The following is a 27,653-nucleotide window of genomic DNA, read 5'->3' as shown; positions in this document are numbered from 1 at the left end:
GTTTCTCTACTTGACATCCCTCCATATCCAACTTAATGGAGAAAGGACATTAATATTTATCAGGCACCTACCAATGTCAGGCACCAAGCCAAGTAATTTTCACATGCTATATTTAAATCCACATAAAATTTCTTCTTTTAGAGATGACAAAATAGTGACTCAGAATGGTTAAAGTAAGATTTCCTCCTTCAGTTTTGTAGAAAAATCACAAGACATTATTGCTTCCAACTAAAAAAGAGGGATAGAATACAAAAATTAGTTGCTTTTTACACTCATTGGAGAGGTGAGGTGCACAAAAATGCTAAAGGAACTAAATTTCAGAGCTCTACTAGGAAGCTCCCCCTCTGAGAAAAGGCATCTCCTATTACATTCCTAGAAAGTGAGAGAAGACACAAGTGCCACACAGATGGTGAAATTTCTAGGGTCAGTAGAAACCAGCCTAAGGTTTAAGGGTCACATGGGCTGGCACGACAGATTAAAGCCTTGAGGAGCTCCAGAGGCAGAGCACATGCCCACATGCCAAGTCTTTCCTAGATAAGAAGATGTGAGATTTATGGAATGATAAAAGCAAGGAGTAACACTAGAGTGCAGAGCAAGCTCTCTGGTGATATGAAAAATGGGACTATAAGCACTGAGATGTTAAGACTTTTTATTGGTACTTAAATCAACCAAGTACTACTTGAAGAAAAGTTTTAATCAGGTCCTCAAATTATTTGAAATCAGTGGTGCTCTGAAGTCTACCCAAACCGTAACCCTTCTCAGATTAGTTTTAACCAGAAAATTTAGGAAAGAGCATGCCCTTTAATGGAGGTAAATATCATTTACTTCCATCTCTACTATTCTTTGACACCAATATCCAGAATGAAAATATAAGTCATGCAAAGAGGCATAAAAATCTGACCTGCAATCAAAAGAAAGAAAGATCAATAGAAGCAGGTTCAAAAATATCCCATAGGTTAAAAATTAACAGACAAAATTTTCAAAATAAGGTGCCACTGGAGAATTAATCCAGGGGCACTCTAGTACTGAACTATATCCCCAAGTACTTTTGAATTTTATTTTGAGACAGGATCTGGCTACATTGATGAGGATGACCTCAAACTTGTGATCCTCCTGCCTCAGTATTCCTGGTCACTAGGACTATAGGTATGTACCACTCTGCCTGGTGCTTAAAATAAATACTATAAATCTGTTAAAGTTTTTAGTGGAAAAGGTAGGCAATAAGCATGAACAGATATGGACTATTAGCCAAAAATAACAATATGACTGGATGTGGTTATTGACCACTCCAAGTGTTAGATCACAGGGGAATAAGAATAGTATCTATTTCATAGGTTGTAGTATGGATCAAATAGTGAGGTAGTGTGTACCTCAATAATGAGGTAGGTGCTTTGACCAGTGCCTAATACACAGTGAATTCTAACTAAATATTAGCTAGTATTAGTATTAAGGAATCCCAACCAAGTTTTCCAAAGAGGTTTTACAATGCAATTTTCAAATTAATTTTAATAAGATATACAAAGATTTTTTATATTAAATATTACTGGTGGTATCTGTTTGCTTCCTTTCTTACAAATAGAGTATATATCATCACATAGAAAACACTAGAACATGTCACCTCTAAAAATGTCTTTTTTTTTTTTTTTTGCCTAAAGATTATTTTGAACAGATTATTTTCAGAAAAAGCAGACACAGCAGAAGTCCCTAAATAGAGAAACTGCTCTTGGCAAGAGAAATTTCTAGTTATAAAGGAAAGCTCTATTTGTAAGGGCGTCTCTCTTTCTCTTTCTCTCTCTCTCTCTGAACTGGAAAAGAAAGGTAACTAAGTCACAGGAAACTTATCAGTGGAAGTGGCTGCAACTTAAATCTGTACAACAATCCTTGGTCTTGTTTTTACAGTGCCTTTCTTGGCTACCTCCCTATAACTTGCCTTCTGGTAGGTACCATATTTCTTTCTTTACACTGAACAAAATTGTATTTAAGCCTGAATTCTCAATCTCTCCTTTGAGGTACTCATTTTCCTGGTTGTCTCTCAGGATATAAGAAATATACATGTTAATAAACTTCTGTTTGTTTTCTTCTTGTTAGTTTTATAGATGTAGATATATCTATACACATACACACACACACACACACACACACACACACACAGAGAGTTACTGCTGAATCATGGCCAGTCCACTATTTAATAATGATATCTACTTCTTTTCTATCATATTCATATAGAACTGGGGATTTCTGTATTTTCAGGACTATTTTTCCTTCAATAGTATGTATGGAGAGCAGGCCGTGCCCTGCTCAGAGTTATTCATGATATATAGAACAGTAGTTTTCAGACTGTACCTAAATCTGTGTTCTCCATCTTATAAAGTCATAGTTTGCCATGCGCTATTGTCTATTATGAGCCTAATTTGCTCAGGTAGAATGACTTTATTCCTCTTTTGTACAAGTGAACAGTTGTCCTCCGCCTGGCCTAACCATAATGCACACACAGATAAATTAATTGTGCAAATAAAAATGACCACCTATAAACTTATGAAATTAATCAGAAACACACAGATGCACGAGCATATCAAACTCATATCAGAAAAACCAGTGTGACTTTATTGAACACACCATACCACCAAATTAAGCAACCTTCTCACTTAAGGCCTAGAAAACGAGGCGCACACTGAGACTGGACACTGCAGCACCTTGACCCCTTCACTTGATCAACACTCATGAGCCTTGCACAGGAAAATCACCTCAGGGAAGAACTTCCAAATCTCTGTACTGGGATCATAATTTCTCCCATCCCTGATAACCACACAGGGCCCACTCTAATTTGACACCTTGAAACTGCCATCCATGCAGACCTTGGCCCAGAATATATTCTTGTGCTTTGATAGCTCTGTGCCTAGAGTTCTTAGGTTGGTTGGTAAAGTGATTCTTTGGATTCTTATTTGCTTTCTGTCTTTGTTCTCAGTTCTGCCTCCTGAACCCCTGTGGCTCCTTAACACTTTCTTAGCCTTTCTTTGACATACTACACACACACACACACACACACACTCGTGCAAAGAGCAATGTGTGATTTGAGTGTTATTAGAAATTAAGATTAGAATAAAAGAAGCTGTGTTTGCCCAGCTTATGACTGTCAGGTGGTCACAAGTATTCAGTGAACTTCCACCGATGAAAGTAGTATAGCCTGTGAATTTCTTGTTATTCAATAAATTCTGACATTGTGGAAAGACATAAGTGTATTTGGTTTGTGTTAATGACAGTATGCTTGTGACAATGTGCTTTTCCAGATCATTCTCCTGCAATGTCATTTCCAAAATTCCTGACCATTTTTCTGGTTCCTTCTTTATTAAAACAACTGTAAATATTCAATAAGGAAACATTTAAATGCAACAATGACATGATTTCTTCTGAAGTGACCATTGACATGAAAATGAAACAGGATTATGGCTCATTTTATATGTTATTTTGTCTATTTGTCATGTTAATAAATTGCTGTTGACAGGGTGAACCTGTTGGCTGCTGTTTCTGTTTCTAAAAGCCTATTTATATGCACTATATAAATGTTTTATGGGTAGATTTCCCATCATATTTTGACTGAGAGCAAAATAAAGATATTACTTTGCTGAAGGACATCTCCTGTGATCATAGTCTTTTGATGACTTTTAAAATGAGGAACTTAAATCTTCACATATAATAAAACAATATTATTACTTCTTTTCTAGAAATGTCTATTGATTTTAATATAACATTTTCTATGCAATCTTTTAATGTGAACATTTGCTAAGATGTCATGATATTATTAAGAAATAATAATTTACTCATTTAAAATTTATCTGCCAACTGCTATGTGCCAGATCCTGATAATACAATGGTGAATAGGACTGGCATGAGCCCTGACCTCATGAAGTTTGCTCACAAGCTAATGAAGAAAACATTGTTAAAAGATGAAGTTAAGCACATTACACTTTAATTTTCTTTTTTAGTGCTGGGATTGACTCAACAAGGCTAAGCACATGATCTACCACTGAGCTATACCCCCAGGTAGGCACATTATATTTTAACAAGTTTAATTTGAGTTTTCAGTAATTCATGAGTGAGTTGACAGAAGATTACAGGCAGTTTTGCACTCCCCTCGGAGGGCAAGAGATAAAACTTTTATGAAGTGTTTGCAAAATTAAGGGAAACAATATTTGCCCGTTAGTTAGAGTGACAAGACTCTAGTTAAAGTTTAGTTGGTGGTATCTGATTGGTACACTGGCTATATTTTTTTAATTATTTACTTCGGGCTTCATTTTTGTTGCATAGAAACTTGAAGTACTAGAGCCACCCCAGTCTAAAGGACTCCCAATTAAAATATTTTAATATAACACCCTGAAATTAAGCATTTCCAAAAAATACTGTGTTAAAATAGAACTTTTAAAGCAAATGCCAGATGAACAGACAAGTGTTGGGAGTCTTATGCGGTAAGGGAAATTTCAGGTCATTGATCCTAACTTTTTGTATCTGATTTCACCTTCTCATAACTAGTAGGTGAACTTTCTGGGATATAAGTTTGACCTGTTGGTTATCTATAGCTTGACGAAAACAGTACCCTGACTTGACAAATCTAAGAATGTGGCAAGATGCCATCTCAGTCTAATAGTCAGACTTTCCCTGCTTCATTTTAATCTTTCGATGTAGTGTCTCCATCAATGAATTCACTAGCTGTATTGATGTATGATTACCTTTGTTCTCTGTCTGTAAGCATTGCCATAACTTCTTTTTCTTCAGAACACACTTCTAGGGTAAGTTGAATTTGTGCTCCCAGGTCTATATCATGGACATTTGGCTCAAAATAAACTACCTTCTTATTTTCCTTCAAAGCAGAGTTATTATTTTGCCTCAACAATTTATTTTTTAAAAAGTAGGGTAATTACACAAAAGAGATATACTTCCAATTGTGATAAAATTGAAAAGCAAAAACAATTTACACTTAATGCATTCATTCATTCAAACATATTGTAAATCGTGTTATGTCAGGAAATATGAATATCACAGTTCACCTATCATGAATCTTAATTTTACATGACTAGGAAGAGAGATGAATACATCCACAAAAAACAGTAGGGAACATGATAGAGACCTTTAGAGAGTAATATCGTAGTACAGAGGAGAGACTTAAGGTTCTACCTGCCAGGTAGTGGTCAGAGGAGTTTTCATTTCATGTAGGTACAAAAGAATAAACGGAATATGGCAAATGGAGAAGGTAGAAGGGAATCTAAGTAGAGGATACATTTTTAAAAGTTATTGTTGTAAAAAAAACCTCATTGGTTTTGTGGGTTTTTTTGGAGGGGCGGGAACCGAGGATTGAACTCATGGATACTTGACCACCAAGCCATATCCCTAATCCTATTTTGTATTTTATTTATCTTGATAACATATGTAAGAACTATTACAATAAAATGCGGAGGTGAAAATAAGCATTACTTGCCCTTTAGAGTTCAAAGTTTAGAAGTTTAAGAAAAGAGAACTGATGGGTAAGTGCTATTAAGTGTTTAATTTTTGTATTAGAATTCTGTGCCAAATCCATGGTGTGATTTCAAAATACCAGAAAATTATCTTTTTAATCTGGGAAAATTAACCCATAAATATTTTCAAATCAAAGTGGATGAAAGAGAAAAAGGAAAGAATGAACTAGTTAAATATTTGAAATAGAACTAACACTTTTGCAATTTGAGTCATTTGGAATCATTGCATGAATGGAAAACTATAGACTCATTAATTAAAGTAAATGCAGTCATTGAAGAAGTGGCACTTCAAATTAGTGGAAATTTTTTTTGTTTTATCTTTTTTAAAAAGATGAAAATTAGAAATTAAAAAGTAAGTCTGAGGGGTCAGTAAGACTTCTTTCCCATCCTTCTGAATTTTCCTAGGCACGTCTGTTTTCTCTCCATCTCCTTATAGTCATTAGTGGGTTTAATAAGAAGAAGTGGACTTATCTCCACAAATTACTTTCTCCTCTCTCCTTGAGGTTGGCTTGCATGTGAGTGTCCCCAGCAGGCATCCATTGTCTGGTGTTCCCTAAACCTAGGCAGATGAGGTTTGCAGTAGTAGAAAATCTTTGTAGCCTCAAAGATAAGCAGTGTTCTGATGCATGGACCAAAATATTTTAAAGATTTTCAGGTTCTGGCATTGGCTTTAAAGCATCTTCAAATTTTGCTAATGCTTAACTAAATGCAAATTGTGAGGGTGTTTTACTATAGTAGGAGGCTCTGGTATACATCATGCCATATTTTTCAGGTCTTTCTGTGGCTATTAATGACAACAGCCTTTACAGACAGATTTAAACCTTTGGTATCAAGCAAGTAAACTCAGCAGAATTCTAATCTTGGCATAGAAAACAATGTTTGCCCAAGTGTGGATGGCTGCTTTTATGTAAGAAGGATTGCAGGCAAATGCCTTCAAACAAGTAACAGGTAAGGTTCACAAACCCTAGACTTTGGCAGCTTGTTCCCAAGGACAAACTAGCCTGGCCTAGGATTGCAGGTGATACTGACATGATATTCAATTTCTTTTCAGACACCAGTAGACAACAAAATATTTGCTGCTTTTTATTGCAAGGCAGCTGGAGTCCCTGTGAACTAGTGAACCTCTGGTTTTAAATAGTCCTTGGTAAACCTAGAAAGGAGTGTTAAAAAATTGCTCCTAATTTCATGCTGCATTCTTGGTCCTATGAAAGAACCCATCTTGGATTAATGTGGTTGCTCCAGAGGCTCTTGAGGGTTGTTCTACCACGTGGTCTCCATTGATCTGGCTTGGTTAATTATACAAGCTTTGACCTTGGATTTAGATTTCCTGAATTCAATGTGTTTAGAGTTTAGTGGGCACATGGAGAGGTGTTAGTCCTCCTCAGGACCTTGGGGACACGGCTTCAGGAGCATCCACAGCAGCTACAATTTAGGAATCTGGGGAAAGGATTTTTCCATTTGAATAGATGCAGGGATGAAGCAAAAACCTCTCAGAAGATGTAGTTCATAGGTTTAAACAAGTTCATGCAGACAGTGGCAATAGCCATGATGGCAAAAAGGTTTGTCCCAGCCTGCTTAGAAGAGTGTGCACACACTGAGCCCACACTCAGTCCAACTTGCAGGCAACAAAAACTGAACTCAAAAACAAAATGGAAATTAAGGAATTTTACCCAGAGGAAGAGATTTCATTTCACCAGACATGAAAATGTTATAGTGCCACAATTAATATCTTTCAGGGAGATCTCTTCTAAGAAAGTTTTAGTTCACTGGCCATTTATTCTGGCAAACTGATATAGGATAATGCTGAAATCACAATTTGTCTTTGTCTGTCTCCCTTACTCATGACACTGAGCTTCTGCTGCACTAGGTTACAAGTGGGGTCCAGGACCCTGATGCCACTTGGGGTGATTCTTTTAAGGGATTGCAGAAGAACTCATTTCAAATCTTGAGAATGTGGAGGCACAGTTATAAAACCTTGGGTGTTCCTTTAAACCTTTGAGCTCCTTTAGCATAATGTCAGTGACTAAACGGCTACTTCTGAGTTCCTGAAATAATCACCTGTTCCATGGAGAGTCTGGGACACAGGTGCTGGAGAAGCCCCAACTCCACTCAACATAGAGAAAATTTCCAGATGAAACATGTTAGAGGGGAGAACTGAGACATGCTTCTTTGAACATTTTATTCATAAATACAAGATTTTGATATCAGATTTGAATTCATTTTAGATTATAACTTTGAATTTGTAAAGAAATTTAAACTTTAGATGTAATTTCTACCTAGGAATTAGGTAATATGTTCTGGTGTGACTATAAAAATGTACCCCAAAGAGCTCTTATGTTAAGGAATGTAGTAAGACTCAGAGGTGAAAAGATTGGATTGTGAAAACTGTAACCTCATAAATGGATTAGTTTATTTGATGTATTAATAATATAAATGGACTTATGGGTGGTAACTATAGGCAGGTGAGGCATGGTTGGAGGGAGGAGGTCACTGGGGGAGTGCCCTTAAGGATAATAGCTTGTCTCTAGCTCCTCACTTTCTCTCTGCTCCCAGGTTGCTGTGGGCTGAGCAGCTTTCCTCTACCATACCCTTCACCTATAGTATTCTGCCTCATCTTTGTCCCTGAGCAATAGACTCACTAACCATAGACTGAAACTCTGAAACCTTGAGCCAAAATGAACTTTTCTTCATCTAAGTTGTTATTGTCAGTTACTTGAGTCACACCTACAAAAAGTTGATCCAACACATAATGTAATAAAGTATATGCTAGAAATTTTGCAGCATCTGTAGGATGTTTACTTTTACAGTTAGAATATCTTAATTTCATTGCTATAGTGGACCACATGGATCGTCTTCATTTGGAACAAGACATGGGTAAAGAATGAATGTTTGGTGTGGGGCACAGTATTGCCTTGAATTCAAGTGAATTAAATTATGGTGCTGACTGGTGACCCAATTTAGAGACTTCCTGGGAAAAATCTGTACTGTCCACCAGAAGGATCCAGAAGGAGGCAGTGATTGAATTGAGGGAGTGGCGTTAATGAAGATAGAAACAGAGCTGCCCAGTAGGCTACTGTCTTTACCCTCTGAGGAACATAATCACATCCCTGCTCAACCACATGTTTAATTACTATGTAGTAATAACATTGTGTGTGTGTGTGTGTGTGTGTGTGTGCGTGTGTGTGTGTGTGTAGAGTGTATGCTTCATCTCTAATCTTCTGGTTTTAAGGAAGAAGGGTTGTCCCTGAACTTCAACACCCTCATAATCTACCCCCTTAACAGGAGTAGACTGAATTATCTGGTGTATTTTTCTCAATTAGATGAGCTTCAACTATCCCCAATCTTAAACCAAGAGTATTTGCCTCTTTTCTCTCCATCTTTTCCGCCCACCATGACAAGTGATCTGGATACTAGGGTCTATTATGGAGACTCAAAATTTCCCTTCAGAATGCTCTACAGATTGGAAGGGAGAAGGAGCCACAAGGATCACTTGGATAATAGTAGTAACCAGCTATAACATTTTTTGTTCTTGTGATAATGCAGATTAGCAAGCACCCTCAAAATCCATAGCAAGTCAGGTGCTCACAGTTCTATGGATAGGCTAAGAAAGATTCTTTACTCTGTGTCTAATTCCATGACTCAGAAAGAAGGTACAGCAAATAGCCAGAGTGAATTCTTCTCATGTTAGAAATCAGAAGCTCCCAGAGAGACCAGTGTAAAGAGTTGCTGCCTCTTAAGGACAAGGTTTAGAGCTGGTATATATTCCCTTTCACCCACTGGCAGAACAAGTCCCATGGCTGGGGTGAAATTTGGGGGTTAAAGAAATGCCCACTTCCATAGAGGCTGTGGGTATGGGAAAGGAATGACTCTTTGCCAAATGATAATAAATATGTCACCAGGAAATATTAAGATATAAATTGCTGCTTCTGATGCAATTAATATAAAGAAAAATATTTATCATAAAGCTTGCCTTCTTTTATCTTTTACTATTCTGCCCACAATGGAAAGATAGATTTCTGTTCTTCTTTTTTAAGTGTCTTAGTTTAATAAAACTCAATTTAATTGAAATATGTCAGAAAGAACTAAAATAGTACACAAAACACACAATCAAGTTTGAGTCACTGGAGAACAATTTTGTCCTCCTAAATTCTGTTAACACTGCCCTTCCTTTCTTGAGTTAATTTAAACTATAAAGAAGAAAATGTAACAATAAGATATAAAAACAAGGATTTATATTAAGTATTTTTTCTGACTTTAAAAGGCTTTTATAATTGTAATTCATTTGATTCTTACATAAACCCTATGATAGGTAAATAAATAGATGATAGATAGAAAGAATATAAATTTATATATGTTTAAAAATCAAGGAAAACCAAAAAACTCTTAAAGGTTTCCAACGACTAGGATTAAACTCATAGCATTGTTAAAAATCCTACAATTTTTCCTAATTGTAAATTGTTAAGACAAGTAAACAGATGCCATAAAAGATGCAGATAATATACATATGAAAATTATTTACAGTAATATTAACCTTTGTAATTCATACCACTTTCCAAATAACTGAAAATATATTCTGAATTTCCAATTGTGTTTTTCATTGCATTTTGTAGACTTTGCATATTAGAAAATGGATTAATTTTTATGGTACCTTTGCTATGAGATATAAAGAAATAGAAATTTGCATTTCTATATTGATTCCTTTACTCATTTGTATTTTTATTTTGATTCTCCTATCTACACCTCTTCTCCTCTCCATGCCCATAAGTATATTTGTGTGACCTATTATTTTATTTACTTAAAAGTTTGTGGAGTACCAAGAGTAAAACTGGGGCGCAGGCAGTTGTAGTTGTTAGAGATATTATCATCACTAAAGAAATGCTAAAGATTTTGCCCAGAGACTAAAAGAAAGACAGCTTGAGAGCATCTCAGAAACTGGGGCAGAAGTAGGGTAATTGTTGTGACTAACCTGACCAGGTGTTTCAGAAACTTTTAGAGCTTTTTGCAATTGATGGAAGGAATTTTGAGATGCTTAGCAATGCATGTTGGAAATGCTTAAGATTATTGTAAGTGGAACTTATGGGTGATTCTGGTGGGAGCTCAGAAGACCAGAATGCCAATAGGACTGTGGACAGTGAAAACAGGTCTCAAAAGTGTTTAGAGAAAAAGGGGGACACTATTGACAACTGGACTAGAGGTCATTTGTGTTATGTTCTGTTCTGTCTGTATTTTTCCCGTGTCCTGAGACTTCCTGTGAGACTGATTTTAAAAGTCATGGACCTAGAGTGGTACAAGTCTATTTAAAATATTATTGGGTTAGAAGTGGAAATGTTGCAGTTCTGAATTTCCTCTTACAGGAGATTATAGAGAAATGAAAACAATTTGGCAACAAAGTAAAAAAAAAAAAAAAAAAAAAAAAAAGCAGGTGGTAAGTGAGTCATTTTAGTGAAATTCAATGGTTTCCTGTAGCATAAAAATCTTGGTGGCAAATATTGTAAGACATGGTTGTGGGATGAGCACAGATGAGTGGTGAGTGACTATGGAAAATAACCCTTCTGGAGTCATCACCCGCTTCTGCTAAAATGAAGGTGATTCTGCTCTGAAAAGCAGAATTACATGCAGGTTCCCAGTGTGACTCCCTCTAAATATGTAGTATTTAAATCATTACTGGACCAAAGTTTTTGTACTAAATCAGATCCATGTTGAGGATAGCAAAACCATAGAAACATTACTAGAAAATCTTTTCATTGTTCACCTTCACAAAACACCAAAATCTGATGTAGTTTAAAACAAGTATTTAGAGAGCAGAAGAAGGAGCAAAATTTTATAAAGGTTGTCCTATTTTAAAATTTGAGTTAACTATAATAATCAGCCTCAGCACAATAGCTTATGGCTACCACCACAACAACCCATTAAAGCCAAGCACTGCAAATATCAATATGCTACTTTTTAAATTATGGGATCAACACCATATTTTTTTCCTAGGCTGATAATATTTTCATGAAGTCAACAATAAAAAGTTCTTTAATCCAGTTTTAATTCAGTTTTCTAAATAACAGCTCTCCCTAAACAAAATACTTTTTATTACAAATGCAAGCCTAAATAGTCTGGTCCAAGAGAAATTGTCTCTTAATTGTCTCTATCGAATAAAGACAGATCTGCACTTATGAAGTAAATAGGTGAATTTCAAAGTAGTTCCCTTGGAGTTTTGATATCTCAGGCCATTCCACAAACAATGATGCTTCATTGTTAAACCAGAGCCTGGCCAGAAAGGGGAGCTACAACAAAAGAGAGTTTTAATGAGAATTGCACTTGGAGAGCCAATCCTCTCTTCCTAGATCTAGCAAAACATTAGAGGGGATATTCAGAGCTAAATTTGGTTTCTTGGAATGGATTGGAGGAAAAGGAAAATATAATAAATAATTTTATTATTGCTTGCAAAAAAAAAAAAATGTATAGAGCAGCACTGTATTCCCGCTGGACTTTTGCAATACCTTTCAAGTAGTTCCCTCTCTACTCGTGACTCTAGTATCTATTGTCCATCATCCAGTGCCAGTCAATTCTTTAACATGTGTCATCTCAAGTCATGTCTCTGTCATAACTTATCAATGGTTTCCATATCTCTCATAACTAGATCCTATATCTTCCTTAAAACCTAGAAAACAGAACTTTGTCCTTTACCCACAGCTCAATTTCCTCTCTTCAGCCATTTTCAAACTCTAGGCTTTCTGTTTCAGCTACTCTGGCTTCTTTACATTCTTCAATTACACCAAGTGTTTTTCCACTTTGGGGTCTTTGCCCCCAAATTCTTACCCTAGAAAACTGTGTGGCTTGGTGCATCATTTCATTCATATCTTTGTTCAAATGCCATCCTTTTAGGGGCTTTCTCCAACTACTATTTGTTAAAGAATACACACTCCTACACTGCCCTGCCCAACTAAACCAGTTTTACTCTCCTTTGTTTTGTACCTTTTATCACCAGTAAGCATGGTTTTCATTCATTTGCCTATCTTTTATTATTCCCGTTCTATCATGGACTTAAGCTCTACTATGGCAGCCTAGTTTATAAATTCAGGAGTTATCATAGGATCTCTTCCACAAATAAGAAAAGTGAGGCAAATAGAGGTAAATAACTTGTCAAATACCACAACCATGCCACAGCATAACCATTCACGAGCCCTGTTTTCTCACTTTTCTTCCATTTAACCTCAGATATTTTTCGTAGAAAAGAAAAGTATTAATAAAATGCTGAGAGAAAATGTGACTGAAGAACACCCTGGGAAAGGTTTTCACCTGTCTATGTGTGTGCATTACCCGTGGGATTTATTCTCCTTCATCCCCTTCTTTTGGTCTTCCCCATCTTGCCATCTTTTTAAGTCCTTTATAGTTTCCAGCTTATCTCAATTCCTTCCCATCATGAAAATATCCACAACCTTTCTCTTTCCTATGATCTATTGACTATTAATTTTAGTAGCAGAGCCCTTTCTTCAAGCTGAGTCTGGAGTATAAAATAAAAGCAAAACAAACAAAAATGGAGTCAAGAGCTTGTTAAAGCCAGTTACAGGATGGGGTAGAACATCAGATCATATAGATTAGCAGTTCTCAGGAGACATCAAAGAGATATGAAAATAATAAGTATTTCTTTTAGAAATCATATTCATCAATGCACAAATGCAATATATGCAACTTTTCAGTATTCTTTTATCATTTCCAGTGGCTAAAATTTATAACACTATTACAGAAACTACCTAGCTAAGAAGCATTGTGGAATTTCATTGCAATTCTGTATCTCTGATCAAGACAGGTCACGTATGAGGCAGCTTTGACTTTATTTTATTTTTTCTAATCTGACTTTTAAGCTACTTAATTGTGAAATAAGGGTTGTCTAACCCTTCTAAAATGGCATCCTTTAAGGCAATATGTTTTCTGATTGCACATGAAGCAAACTCTAATACCTTCATATAGGTAACATTTTGGGCTATTTATCCTAGTAATATTATTTCCTCTTTACTGGAAAGGACTCCTGAGCTGAATGAAATATCCCCAGAAGCCATGTCTCTTTTCCTTGTCTCTAACTCTTACCATAAATGATCAATCCTTTGGTTTACCATAAATGATCAATCCTTGGCTTACCATAAATGATCAGTCCTTTGGCAGATACCTTATATAAGCCAGGCAAATTAAATTCCCCTCAGGAATTTGATATTTAGAAAGGAGAGACACAGCCTGAAAGTCTTTGGATTTAAATGATATAATTGTTCATTTTCTTTCTAAATTACGGAAAAATCCTAAGTATTTGGTCAATATATTTCTTTCACCCTATCCTTTCCTTGCTTTTTTTTTATTTTCAAAAGTGACAGGATAGTTGTAAATAAAAGAAAATTCTATATATACCTTCAAAGATCAGAATATGAAAAGCAGTACAACTTTTTTTCCTTAATAGCAACATTTAAATTTTATTTAGAATATATATTATTCTACTCAAACTCTAACTTCCCCTTGACAATCAGGTTCTTTTTTTTCCTCTATATACTAGACAAAACAAATCCTGCTCATAATAGCCTGCCAGACACACTCTATCCATTGGACCACTTCCATTGCACAGATCCAAGGCAATAAAACACCAATACCTCTAGTTAGCAAAGAGCTTCTTTTAGGGACAGAGCACAGCTTGGGAACATTTTCTAGCATATGGGCCTCAGTTTCTCCACCAGTGAAATGAGATGGATTCTGAATTTTAAATTACCCGTGACTGAATTTAAACTTACTACTCAAAATAAATTTATTGAAATTTATTCCTTGAATATAAGAAACATGTAGTATACTTCTATTTTATCCTTATAATCCCCACCATGTAGAAGGTGTTTAGCTAACATTTATTGAATTAATTTCAATATTTAAAACAATTTGAAGATTTATATTTGTGTATTTAATTTGAGTTTGTAGGTTAGATCCAAAAATTAATTTTGTGCTGGTGGGAGTTTCAATTTCTATGTAACAAAATTATTTGTTCATATTATTCAGTGTTAAGCATATTTTGAAGAAATATAATATTTTTACATTTAAAAATAAGAATTAATTTAAAAGGAAAAAATGTTATCAACAGAAAGCAGAATAGCATATGCTGGGGTGAGGGGAAGCAAGAATGGGAGTGTTATTTAATGGGTGCAGTGTTCTCTTTTCAGGTGATGAAAACGTTTGGTATTTATAGAGGTAGAAGTTACACAAAATTGTGTATATATTAAACATGTTTATTTCTACCCTTTCAGATGGTTAGTTTTGCTTAAAATACATGCCGTCAGGAAATGTTAAGAGAAAAGTGATATAAGAGGAAGGAATTTCAGCCTTCCTAAATTTTCATTTTCATTGTCTAGATATTGACAGTAGAAAATTACAATGTGCCCCTCCTTGAAGAAAGTTTCCCCTTTGAACTCCAAAAGAAGGTTTACAAAGACAGAAAACAGCAAAGGAGATGGGGGGCAAACAGAATCAGTCTTTTTCAATCATTACTATTAACTAAGAGGTTTTTCAAGGTCAAAGTGTGTTAATAAATGTGCTTTTGTGAGGAAAATTAACAAGATTAACTTGCTAACTTTGTATCAAATACATATGAAAGATCAACCAAATGCTTAAAAACGTTTCTTTTTATAAAGCACATATCAAACTTAAACAAAAATACTGCATCTTTACAGTTAACAGAAATAAAATAGCTGCTATGATCTTTAAACCTTTGCTTGGCTTTACAAGGTCATTTTTTAATGACCAGGGAAACCCATTATTTTGGAAAGTTATGTGACATTACTGAATGTCCTGCCTTAGTGAAGGATACCACCATACTCTGATTATACAAATCAGGAACCTGTCAATCATCTTTGACACCTCCATTTTCCTCAAGCTTTCATATAACCCTACATGAAGTCTGGTTGACTCTACCTTTTCTCTATATCCTTCTATCTATGTGATCTCAAATACTTCTCAAGAACTGGCACTCTTTTCCAGTCTACCGTAGATTCTCACACTGTAAGTACCTCCTGTTGAGCCTGCTATACTCTCCCCTAAACCTATTGTATAGGTTCCAGAAGATCTTTAAAACACGAGAATCTGATCATGGCATTTCTATACAGAATCCTCTGGTGGCTTTCCATTTCTCTTAACATGATTATCAGGGCCTGTTTATTAAGCTGTGTCCTCTAGTGCATTTGGGCCTCCAGACACAATGATTTTCTCTGGATTCCTCAAGTGCATTGTGCTTCACCAGCTCAGAGACTTCACACATGTTTCTCTGCATCTAGTGTCTTTCTCTCAACCTTATATTCCTTTTTCTTTCTCCTCTTCATACAGATTTAACTCAAATGATATTTGAACACAGAAATCTTGCATGATAACAATTAGATCAGGCCCTTAAAATGTTTTCCTAGAGCACAGGAGGATTCAGTTTTAACAATCATCACAGATTTTGTGTGACTATTTAAACTAGCTTTTACTAGTTGTGAACATTATGAGAAATGGGGCCATGTCTATTTTGTTGAACATTATGTTTCAGTTACAAAGAGTGAATGAGTTTATAGTTGACAGTAACTGAAATAGGAAAAAAAAAAAACCACTCTAGCAAAGGATCATAAGTTATTTGAGAAATAACACTGACACTAATCATCCTCTTCTCCCAATTTTACAGGTAAGGCCACTGAGTTAGCACTTAAATGCTCTACTATTAATTTATGACTTTAATAATACTCTTAGTTAATGTGTAAGCTCTTAGAGAAAGAAATATGTCCAATATATCTTCTGTATTCCTTTGACACTTTACAGAATGAAGAACACAGAAGCTACTTAAAAATGTTTCTTGCTTAATTGACATCTTTCCAGTCATCTTAAATGACATCTAGTTAAGACACTTAGGCAACATTGTAGCCATGACATATCCCTAGAACTCCAGGCCTGTTTAATATCTGTGGATATTTTATATGCACATCAAACTAAACAGGGTCAAAGCAAAATTTTTGATTTCTCCTCCTACACAATTTCCTCCTCTAGCCCTCTCCTATGTTTTAGATATGAAATATCCCCCAAAAACTCATGTGTTAGACAATGTAAGAATATTTATAGGTGAAATGATTGAATTATGCCTTAACCGGTGCTAACTGTAGGCAGGTAGGGTACTGCTGGACAGGGCAGGTCATTGGAGGCATGCCTTTGGGGTATACATTTCATCCCTGGTAAGTGAGCTCTCTCTATATACATTTATTTCTCTGTCTTTCTATCTCTCTTTCCTGGTGCCATGTCCTGAGCTCCTCCATGTTCTTCTGCCATGATGTTCTACCTCATCTTGGGTCCAGAGCAGTGGAATCTGTTCTTTGTAGACTGAGACCAATGAAACTGTGAGCACTAAATAAACTTTTCCTCTCTGTGTTGTTCTCATTGGGTCTTTTGGTAATGACAGCCAAACACTAACTAGAACATCTTCTTCTTCCCTGTAAATGGCACTGCAAAATGACTAAAGTGACTCTTTAAATATAGTACCTGTTTAAATACTACCCTTCTTTAAATTCCACGACAGCTTCCCATCAGATGTTAAATAACACCTAACTTCTTTATTGTAAAATCCCAGATTCTTATATAATCTGGCCCTTGCTCACCATTTTAACCTCATCTAAAAATCTTGCTTCTCCTTGTTCTCCTTTTCAGCCACACTATTCTATATGTTAGTCAAAGTTGTCAAGCTCACTTCCCCCTTGAGACCTTTTGCATAGATTTCCACTTGCTCAGAGAGCATTCCTTCTGATTTTGACAAGACTGAGTCTATCCTGGTGATTTGGATCTCAACCTGAGTTCCACCTACAGGGAGACCTCCATGAATCATTTAGTTTAGGAATGCAAAGTAAATACCCAGTCTCTACTTATTAATAAGATTGAGATCCAATCTAAGGACAGATTACTGGGGTATGAGTAGGAATGGGATTGTTTTAGGGGATTTGAGGAAGACTTCTCTGAATATGGTGAATATGGCACACTAGGAGAGACCAAAGAGCAAACCACTCAGAAATCTTGAGACTGGACCTTGAAGGTCAACAGAGTGGTTCTGTAAAGGCCATGAAGCAGGAGTTGATGTATCTGAGGATACAAGGAGCTCATGGTGGCTGGAGCTGAGCTAGCAAGGAGAAGACTTGTAGGGTGTGAAATCAGAGTCAGTAACAGACTAGGTCACACAGGGGTCTCATAGGCCATGGTAAGGATTTTGGATTTTATATAGATGGTAAGTCCATAGAAGATTGCGAAGAGAGGCATTATATATCAAGTTGTGTGTGTGTGTAAAGCTAAATAGATAAATAAATGAATGAAAAAGAAATTAGTTCTGGTACATGGACTCTATTTCTCCCACAGATGTGGAGAGGGAGGATCACTTGGCCAGCATCCCTCGCATGCCAAGGAACTCTGAGACTTACATCAGAACAAACTAAATCTCAAAATGTGACTGACCACCACCTTGAAGGAGACTCCCTCCTTCAAAGTGCCCCTATTCTGCTGTCCTTTTCACAAAACTCTTATTACCTATTCTGCTTGGTTTATTTATTTATTTATTTCAATTTACTCCTGTATTCTTCCACTAAAATACTAGCTTTTGAAGGCAGGCAATCAATTCTTCATGTTCTGTGTTATGTCTGTAATAGTACTTTGAATACTGTATCCAATAATTGTTAAAAAAAAAAAAAACCAGATTAATCAATGTAGGCAGTGTGTAACCACAGGTGTCACAAGTACACAAGGCCCTAGAGCAAGAGCAGTGACGGCCTTGCATATGATGCCCTCTCCTCCCCCAGATGCACCCAGCACCACCACCTGGCTCAGGGACCTGTCACACCAGCCTTTTTCCTCCCTCCATAAATTTCCTGTGTCTCCTAGACAGGGATTGCTCAATCTCAAGTTTCCCTGAGGAACAAAGAGATGTTCTTCCTTCTATTGGAGTGCAAGAAAAAGCAATGAGAATATTCTCCACTGGTTGAGAGAGAGACCGATGTTGTTGTTGTAAGAAATAAAAATCACCGTGTACTTTGAGATTCAGGAGTTTAGCATTTATACACCTCATGTTCACCGTTATTCCTAAAACAATGGCACCTTAGAGGACTATAATGTGGATTTTGTAAGTACCCTATTTTCTCAACATGTTTTCTGCTTATCAATTTTTTTTTTTTTGGGCTGCTAACATATGGCCAAGATTTATCGTATTGAGCAGATCTTATGCTTTTGAATGAAATACATGATACCAATAAGCAATTTCCTGCTGGAACAGAAAGAGAAAGATTAAAAAATGCTTATCCCTCAAAAGCACACCCATAATTATATTAAAATTTCCTTTGACTGAGGAAGAACATGTAAGGGGAAAAAATCTCTCTCTCTTGTGGGGGGGAATTTCATAAACAATTGAGTTCAGAGGCATGGCCTCAGAATTTGGGAACCATAATTCAAATTTGCATCATTCATCCTTTCAAGGTCACTCGCAAACTGTGAATAGTTGCCAACAGAGATTATAGATGTCAGAGAAAGTAACACATTCACATGCTGATTGAAAGAAATTTGTTCCCATGCGCTTTCATCTTTACACAATGCTTCAAATTGTAAATTTTTTAAAAGTCTTATTGGCAATAGAAAATAGAGTTAACAGTAAAATATAACTTAGAATAATTAAATGCAAAATACAGTTTCTTCTAGAAAGAAGAAAGCATACTACTTCTTATGATATTGACATTTATATTTTGGGTGATTATAACTGGTGCTTAATGAAGCTTTCTATCATGGAAAAAGAGGGAAAACTTTCCCTGTCAATTCTCATTTCCCAAGATATATATTAATTTTTACGTTCAGTGAAAGAGTAGAGAGGGAACAAGGCAGTCAGACAGAAAGACATACTAAATAGATTATATCCTGTGATTTTATGTGTGATTGGAAAAAATATCAAATCTCAGTTTGAGCTGGGGTTATCCCATATAACACTGTATAGTTCACTGCTTCTTAAATATTAATGTTCTTAAGAATCACATTTTTTTCAACCCAAGACACACATTTTTGTATCATCTACTGCTGTATATTATTCACATCAAAGTTTAATTTTGATTGTGAAATCACAAATAACCAAGGGTGATTGTAATTGAACATAAGAACTTTACTCTATTAGATTCCAGAATTTCATCCTAGGTTTGAAACCATGTTGGTGGTGAGATATTGTGCAATATATCCATGAGCAAAATTACGGAATAAGTAATATGACTCAGAAAACCTTTCCAAAAATTCCTACCAATAAAAATTTCTTGCCCTTAATGGTCACCTTTTTAACCTCTGAATAAGTAATGTTGATGTTTGTTTAAATATAAACTAAATTAATGAGAAAGGTGGGATTAAGGAGAGTGTTATACTATTCTACTAGTAGAGATGTGATGATGACTTCTAGCTCCTGGCAGTGACAAGGAAGAAGTAGAAGAACTAGAAGAAACCTGTGACTCAAGATCAATAGACTTTAGGCATATATTATTGCACACTATTGAACCTCTTCCCAATAGGTGAGCTAGTTATTGCAAAGCTATTTATTGAATAATCTATCTGTTCCCCATTAATTTCAAATGCTACTTTTATTATGCACCTTAATATAAAATTATCTTATATATACTTGATTTCATTTCTTGTATCTCTTCCTTTCTATTGACTTACCCATTCTGAGCCAAGGTCACCCTGTTTTATAATTATGTAACACATTATTACTCTATTTCAAAATTTCCCACTCTTGCTCTTCCAGATGAACTTTAGCACCATTTAATACAGTTCAAAACATCCTGCTGAGATTCTGAGTGATACTTCATTGAATATTTAGGTTAATGTAGTTGAATCAATGTCTTTCTGATTTAAATATTCCTAATGAAGAGTAGATGATATCTCTACTTTCATTCAGATCTTTTTAGACTTCTTAATAAAATCTAAGGTTTATACTTAGGCATATTATGCATATATTTATAGTGTTTTATTTAGAAATTGATCTTTTTGTTATTTTTGTAGATGGAACCTTTTTTTTCCTGTATTTTCTTGTATGGCATTAAGGAGATTTTCACATTATTGTACAACTTAGTTGTATTATTTGGAAACTTAATATTCCAAGTTCTATTGATGATTCTATTGTATTTTTAGTTAATTTTTTGGCATATCTACACGTAAAATAATTTATTGACATTTATGTATTTTTATTTTCTTTTCCAGTATGAGCATTTTATTTTCTTCTCTAATTTGTGGTTTCTTTGGAATTTCTTTGACAATATTACATAACAGAGATGGTAGCAAGCTTAGTGTAAAACTTTTTTATCTTACCATAAAGCATCTTGAGAATTATGAGATACATACCATAAGATCTCTAATTTAATATGCTCATCTAATTTTCTTGTAATTTTTTGTGATTAATCATATTAACATTTCTAATATTGAACTTTCCCTATATTTTAAGGATAATTCCACCTGGTTGTGGTGCAAAAATTTTAAATATAGTATTACATTATAAATTTGGTATATGGCATATTTTTGCACCAATATTCAATTCTTTAAAAAAAATGGCTATCTTTATCAGATTCCAGGGTTCTCCCTGCACAATATAACAGGAAAGAGTTCCTCCCTTTTCTAACATCAAGCAACATTTAAATCCATTGATGCTTCATGCTTGAATTCATCTGGATGTTGTTCCAGGAGATCTCGTGATGACTTTCTCAATACATTTTCCAACATTGGACTCCAGATATGTGTCTCTTTTTCAGTCAATTTTTTTCCATATTACCATTTCATCCTAGATTTTGGACATTATTCAATCCTTGAAAGAGAAATGTGTTACTCATTCCTCTTAATTCCACCTGTATCTTTTGTAGATGAATTTTCTTGCTGTTAACCTAAAGTGTTGGTTTTGTGTTCTCCTTTTTTGGATTTTCAGATTCATCTTGTGCTTTGCTGTTGCTGTGGTAGCAGCTGCTGCTGCTGTTTTCCAAGAACCACACCTGGTGAATTTGTGATTAATTGTACTTCCCACCCTCTTATTCTAAAATACACTAATATCTTTACTGAATCCTTCCAGTCATTGTCCTAACATATCTTTTGTGATCTTTCCTAGATCGTTGACTTGCATGCCTAATTAAATAACTTTAATTTTTTCATATTTCCTAGTGAAGACAGTTAGGACAATACATGATACTTTGTGCACTGGTTTCCTCTTCCACTATTTTTCTTGCCTATGTTTTCCTCACACAGAATGACTCATACTTCTAACTAGATTTAGGTGTGACTCACCCACACAGCAGGCATTGCACTGGGATGGTGTTTCTTTAGCGGAGCTAGCACCATACTTTCAACATTTAATTCTGGCTGTGTGTTATCTTCTCATCAATAGTTTTACAATTATATTTCATCTTATTTCCCTCATCTATTCAATTATTATTGCTTGTTGTTTGTTTTGTGCTTCTTTTTATCCTTTATAATCTATCATTTCTATATGATCTTTGTGATTTTTATTCCTTGTATAATTTGGAGGGACTACAGTTATTTTAAAATCATATCAATAAATATTTAGAGGATTCATTAAGGATAATTAGAAGTAGCATATGATTTGAGAGCTACAGTAGCAATGGCTAGTATTTACCAATAAACAGTTCTCTTGCCTTCCCTGAATCAGAAAAGCTGTATTTCCCCAAGACTTATATGGGACCCTAGGACTAGTCTTGGCTACAGAAATGTGAGTAGAGGTGACACTGTCAATGTAGGCTAAGCCCTGAAAAGGCTGTCTGCCATGTACCTGCCCCCCTGACGCAGCTGTGAGGTTCCAGAAGGCAAAGCCCAGTTGCCCTGGTATCTTCAGTGCCTGTGAACCAGCTCCTGTCACCAACTGCACAGTTCAAGTGAATGAGTGAGAAATAAACCTTGGTTATGTTACGCTACAGTAATTTCATTAAATTGTTAACACAGCAAATCCTGGTCTATCCTGTCTGATCCAAGGACAGAAGAGACAATAAGCACAGGTAAGGCAACTAAAATTAAGTCTAAAGTAGTTGGCACTAGCTGGAAATAACATTTTGCTTACAAGAAAGAATGTAGAGGCCAAAGCACAAGCTTTGAAATCAGTCTTGTATGATTCTCATTTGTAAAGTGGGATTAATGACTACCTTAGGTAACTTCTCTGAGGGTTATTAAAAAAAATAATATTTGTTAAACCCTGGGATCTAGTTGATACTATTGAAAGTAACTATAATAATTATTTTGATTTTCTATTGTTTATTCACAGTATATTACAAAGCATTAAATTGTCTGCTGATAAAATCTTCCTAGAATCAATAAGCTTTATCAAATAAAGTCACTAAAAGTACTGATGCAGGGCTAAGGATGTGGCCCAGCAGTAGTGCAATTGCCTAACATGCATGAGCTTCTGGGTTTGAGCCCTATCACCACACACACACACACACAAAGTACTGGTCCAACTCTCATTATTTCATGATTTATTTGATGTACACGAAAAGAACCAAATCCTTGAGATTCTTCAAAGAGACCATATTCTCACCTATGCAATGTATTCAATTCTTTTTGTGGATATATGGAACTTGATGTTCTTTCTATTACAAAGTTTATGCTAAAGTATTAACTTGTCTAATAAGTACACATATGAAAAACATAAAACAGGAGTTATTGTAAATAACCAGAAATTTTTATTTTCCTCAGAATGTCAAATATACTAATAGATATTAATGGATTAAAAATGCTTCAGTATTTCTAGCTTAGGTGGTTAAATATCTTTATTGTTTACTTTCTTATTATTCTTAATTATTGGGAATTTTTGTCCACATTTCAGAGGTGACTGAGTTGATTTCCATTGTTTAGAAATTAGAAATATGCATGTATATTTGTGTATGTGTGTGTGTGTGTGTGTGTGTGTGTGTGTGTTTGTGTGTTCACCAGGATCTTTTTTTCTTACATCATCTGCAGGAAGCTCTTTAAAATATGATTATGTACAGCTGTGTTTTATTTCTTATTTCAGACAAGGCTTTTTTCCCCCTTAATAAATAGCAAGACTTAAGCAAATTCTTAGGGATACATCTCAACTCTTATTCACCCACAGTAATGTTTGGTAAATTTAAATGTTTCTTATCTTATTTATAGTATACTACAGAAAATATAGTATATTTAAAAAATGAACTCAATGATTTAAATGTTTCTTGAAGCAAAACCTAAACCCACTAAACCTAAATCCCTAAAGCTTCACAAAAGCTTGTTTCTTTTCACAGAAAATATTGACTATTAGCTGGGGTGTAGCTCAGTAGTAGAGTGCTTGCCTAACATACACAAGGTCCAGTGTTCAATCCCTAGTGTTGCAAAAGAAAAAGAAAAATATTTGACTAAAATCTTTAAATATCACTTTTTATCTTTGTTTTTTTAATTTGAATATTAGAAACAGAAACATCCTTAGCAACTCCAGTGAATAACTTGATTTATAGATAACAATTTGTTTTTAGAAATGTGATGCAAAATACATTAACCTAATTTTTTAAATCCAAATACATCCTAAAGGGGTACAATTAGTAATAATTAAAGGAAAAAGAAGGGGATAGTATAAAGGTGTTTCAGTCAACTTTTTTGCTACTGTCATTAAAAGATCTGACTAGAACAATTTTAAAAGAGGAAAAGTTTTTTTGAGGGCTCATGGTTTCAAAGGCCTCAGTCTGTGGACAGCAGCTCCATTCCTAGGGTGGGTAGGGGAAGGCAGGACATCATGGTGGAAGAGTGTGGCAAAGGAAAGCAGCTTAATGGTGATCAGAAAGCAGACAGAGACTCCACTTGCCAGATACAAATATGTACTCAAAACCATGCCTCAATTACCACCTCCTCCAGCCACATCCTACTACTTCAGTTACCACTCAGTTAATCCCTATCAGGGGATTAATTCACTGATTGGATTAAAACTCTTACAACCCAATCATTTCTCCTCTGAAGCTCCTTGCATTGTCTCACATGTGAACTTTTGGGGGATACCTCATGTCCAAACCATAACAAAAGATAATAGATAACCTATTTATCCTTGAAAATCAGATGTTATTGTCACATCAACTTAAATTTTCTTTCTATTTCTAAAATACATTGCAGAATTAGGTAAAGGGGGGGAAAGCACACACATGATTAAAAAGGGGAAAATGCAATTATGACTACGGCAACAAGATTGAAATATTTTGCCAAGAAAGTTTTCTTTTACTCAGATGTACACATTTCAGAGAAAGCACTCCAGATGGCAAATTCATGGTTTGTGTGGGTGATTTTTATCTTTACTATCCAAAAGAGTCTTGGAGGTTGCTGTTTTTAAACTGACATTTGCTATGAATGAAAGTGATTAGGAGTTGAGGTTATAGCTCTTGTTACCTGACTGCTTCCTACATGAAGCTTGTTTTGGCAACTGGGAGTCAGCTACATCTCCTTGTAATGACTGATAACAAATATGTTTTTTACCCATGAGTAGGTAATTCCCTGTCAAGGAATTAAAAGCAATAGTTAATTTGAGCTTCCACACTCTACTTCCTAACCTTAGCAATGATGTTGGATGTTCATAAGGTCTACCGGCAGAGAATACACAAAAACCTGAAAAGAGACAACTGTAAGCATGGTATGGTGTTTGTTTGTTTTAATATTGTATACACACACACACACACACACACACACATACACAAATTCCATTGGCTGATTTTAGCAGCTGTAGACACATCGGGGCAGTTTTCAGAGGCTGTACAGAATCATGAATAAACATAGTAGGTTCCCATAGTAAAAACAGATAAGATGATTGATTCTCATCTCCAACACTTGTTAGCTCTGTGATTATGGGAAAGTTGGTTGACGGTTCATGACTCAATATTCTTATCTAGAATAAGAACCTATAAAATGAAGACAGCAATAACTGTCTTGAAAGGTTGTTGTAAAGATCAAAGCTTTCATGTACTTAAATATCTGAGCACCTAGTAAGATACTCAAGAGTGAGGGCTATGTTAAAACTAATTTTATGGCACCAAAGCTTCCCATGTACTATACTAATTTTGGGAAAGGTGCTTAACTTTTTGATTGTAAATATTTAAAGCTAAATTTTTCATTCTTCTCCCTTCTTTCTTTTCTCCCAATTCAATTAGACCTACTATCATAATTTGGGGGCATCAATTTGTTTCCATTGCTAGAAGACGGTACATTAAATGTTGAGATTTCCAAGCTACATTAACCAAGTCAACTTTCTGGTTATTTCTCTAGCTTCATCACTTTTGACACAAACAAGAAGAAAAACTATAACCATGAGGTTTTTCAGAAAATATACCATTTGTTTTACACAGGGATTTATCCCTGGCACAAATTGAGCTTCCAAGCAATAAAACTGCCATGTGCAAGTTCTCTTTAAAGGAAATCCTATTTGAAGATGTATTGGGAACTAGAATGTTAGAAGAAAGTGACAGACATCTGATCGCAAAAGCAGCTATTCCCTTCAATATGGAGAAATAAAATACATCCCAAAGTAAATCGCATTAAGAGTCATATTTTGCCATTTCTCGATGGTGTTTCTCTATGTGCATTATCAGCCACTTAGCCACAGAGTCATATTTTGTAAACTACAGCACTGGACAAGGATTTAGGGGACTCCTGGAGTTTCTCAGCAAGAGAGAGAAATGAGCTAATCAGCTCCTCCTTGATTTTTGTGTTCTCATTATTGAGTGGTTCATTTTAAGGTTTTCTTTTTTCTTGAAGCTGGAAGGTTTTATATTCCATCAGAAATAAATCAAGAAGTGAAGAGACCTGATAATATGATGCTTGAGATGTCTTAGGATAAGACCCACATTCTTCGACATGGTCACCTGCCTCCCTGCCAGTTTCATTTCTAGTTTTTCCCCAACCCTTGCCTCCCCGTCAGCCTCAAGATTTTTCCACCTGTACTTCTGTCACAAACTGTACTCTCTGTTTGAAGCACTCTCTCCAATGAGTAATGCAACTACTCATTTATTCATTACATGATAAGGATTTATGTTCCTTGTATGGTGTTCTGCCTTCATATATTTTATATTCTAATGGGAGGAGCTAGGTAAAAGCCAAGTCAAGCCAGGAGCAATGGTGCACACCTGTAGTCCCTGCAGCTCAGGAGGCTGAAGCAGGAGGATCATAAATACAAATCATCCTCAGCAATTTATCAAAGTCCTAAGCAACTTAGTGAGATCTGTCTCAGAATAAAATATTAAAAGGGCTGGGGATGGCTCAGCAGTGGTTAAGCATCCTTGAGTTTAATCTCTGGTACAATAAATAAATAAATATATCCAACAACTGGAAAAATGCAAATGTTAATAAGTTAGTAATTGACACATTCCTCAGACCTTCACTACTTCCCTTTTTATGATATAGATTAGGAAAACCCTCTTATAGTCTTTGATCACCTTTTTTTCTTGAGGTTATTTCTACTCTTTTTCTGACTTTTCAACAGTGCTTGGTAGATACTGAACATCCAGTGATACATTTGCTTACTAGATTAATAAATTATGGTTTGAAAAGCTTGGTACAAATCAAAATTGTCAGGTAGTTGTTGTTTGATTTTTATAGAAGATTAGAAACATGTTTTTAATAGTGGGTATCTAATTTATTCATTCTTTTAATATTATTACAATGAAGTAATTAACATCTAAGTGGTCTTGATAAATGAAGGGCAGTTCAAAGCTGAATAAGGGGCATTAGAGAGGAGAATTCAGATAGGGAAAAATCAAATTCAGACACATGCAGAGAACAGATTGAGCAATTACAATTAACCTGGAAATGCTAGGGAATGGTAGTAAGAGTATAGTTCTAAAGTAAACTATGCAAATTCTGTGTAAACTACTCAAGTTTCTTATTAGCCCCAAATTTAGGGAAGAACATAATATTTTAATCTTATTTAAATACTTTATTATGTTTTTTGTAAGATAATCCATTTATTCCACAAAATAACCTTAGTGTCATTATTTCCACTTTATAGATGAAGAAACTGGTATTTGAGGGATAACTTACCCCAGGTCAACAGCAGCTAGATATTCCAGCTTGTCTGAAAACCTAAGTGTGTGTGTTCTACAAAACCCATACATTGTGACTACACAAAACTTT

The 27,653-nt window shown here is 35.3% G+C and overlaps 1 protein-coding gene and 1 long non-coding RNA gene across 3 annotated transcripts in view; one reads left to right on the top strand and one right to left on the bottom strand.

Moving 5' to 3' along the window:
• The window catches only part of Plppr5 (phospholipid phosphatase related 5), a 302,829-nt gene that overhangs the window by 226,967 nt on the left and 48,209 nt on the right, over nt 1–27,653 (bottom strand). The window lies entirely within an intron of this gene.
• LOC124967395 (uncharacterized) lies at nt 1,018–26,011 on the top strand. Its single transcript, XR_007105520.1, has 4 exons — nt 1,018–1,146; nt 3,984–4,041; nt 5,478–5,516; nt 25,791–26,011. It is a non-coding gene; the product is annotated as an uncharacterized LOC124967395 (long non-coding RNA).

The sequence above is a fragment of the Sciurus carolinensis genome, chromosome 1 (assembly GCF_902686445.1).
Source record: "Sciurus carolinensis chromosome 1, mSciCar1.2, whole genome shotgun sequence".
Lineage (NCBI taxonomy): Eukaryota > Metazoa > Chordata > Mammalia > Rodentia > Sciuridae > Sciurus > Sciurus carolinensis.
This window is presented reverse-complemented; position numbering and strand designations above follow the sequence as displayed.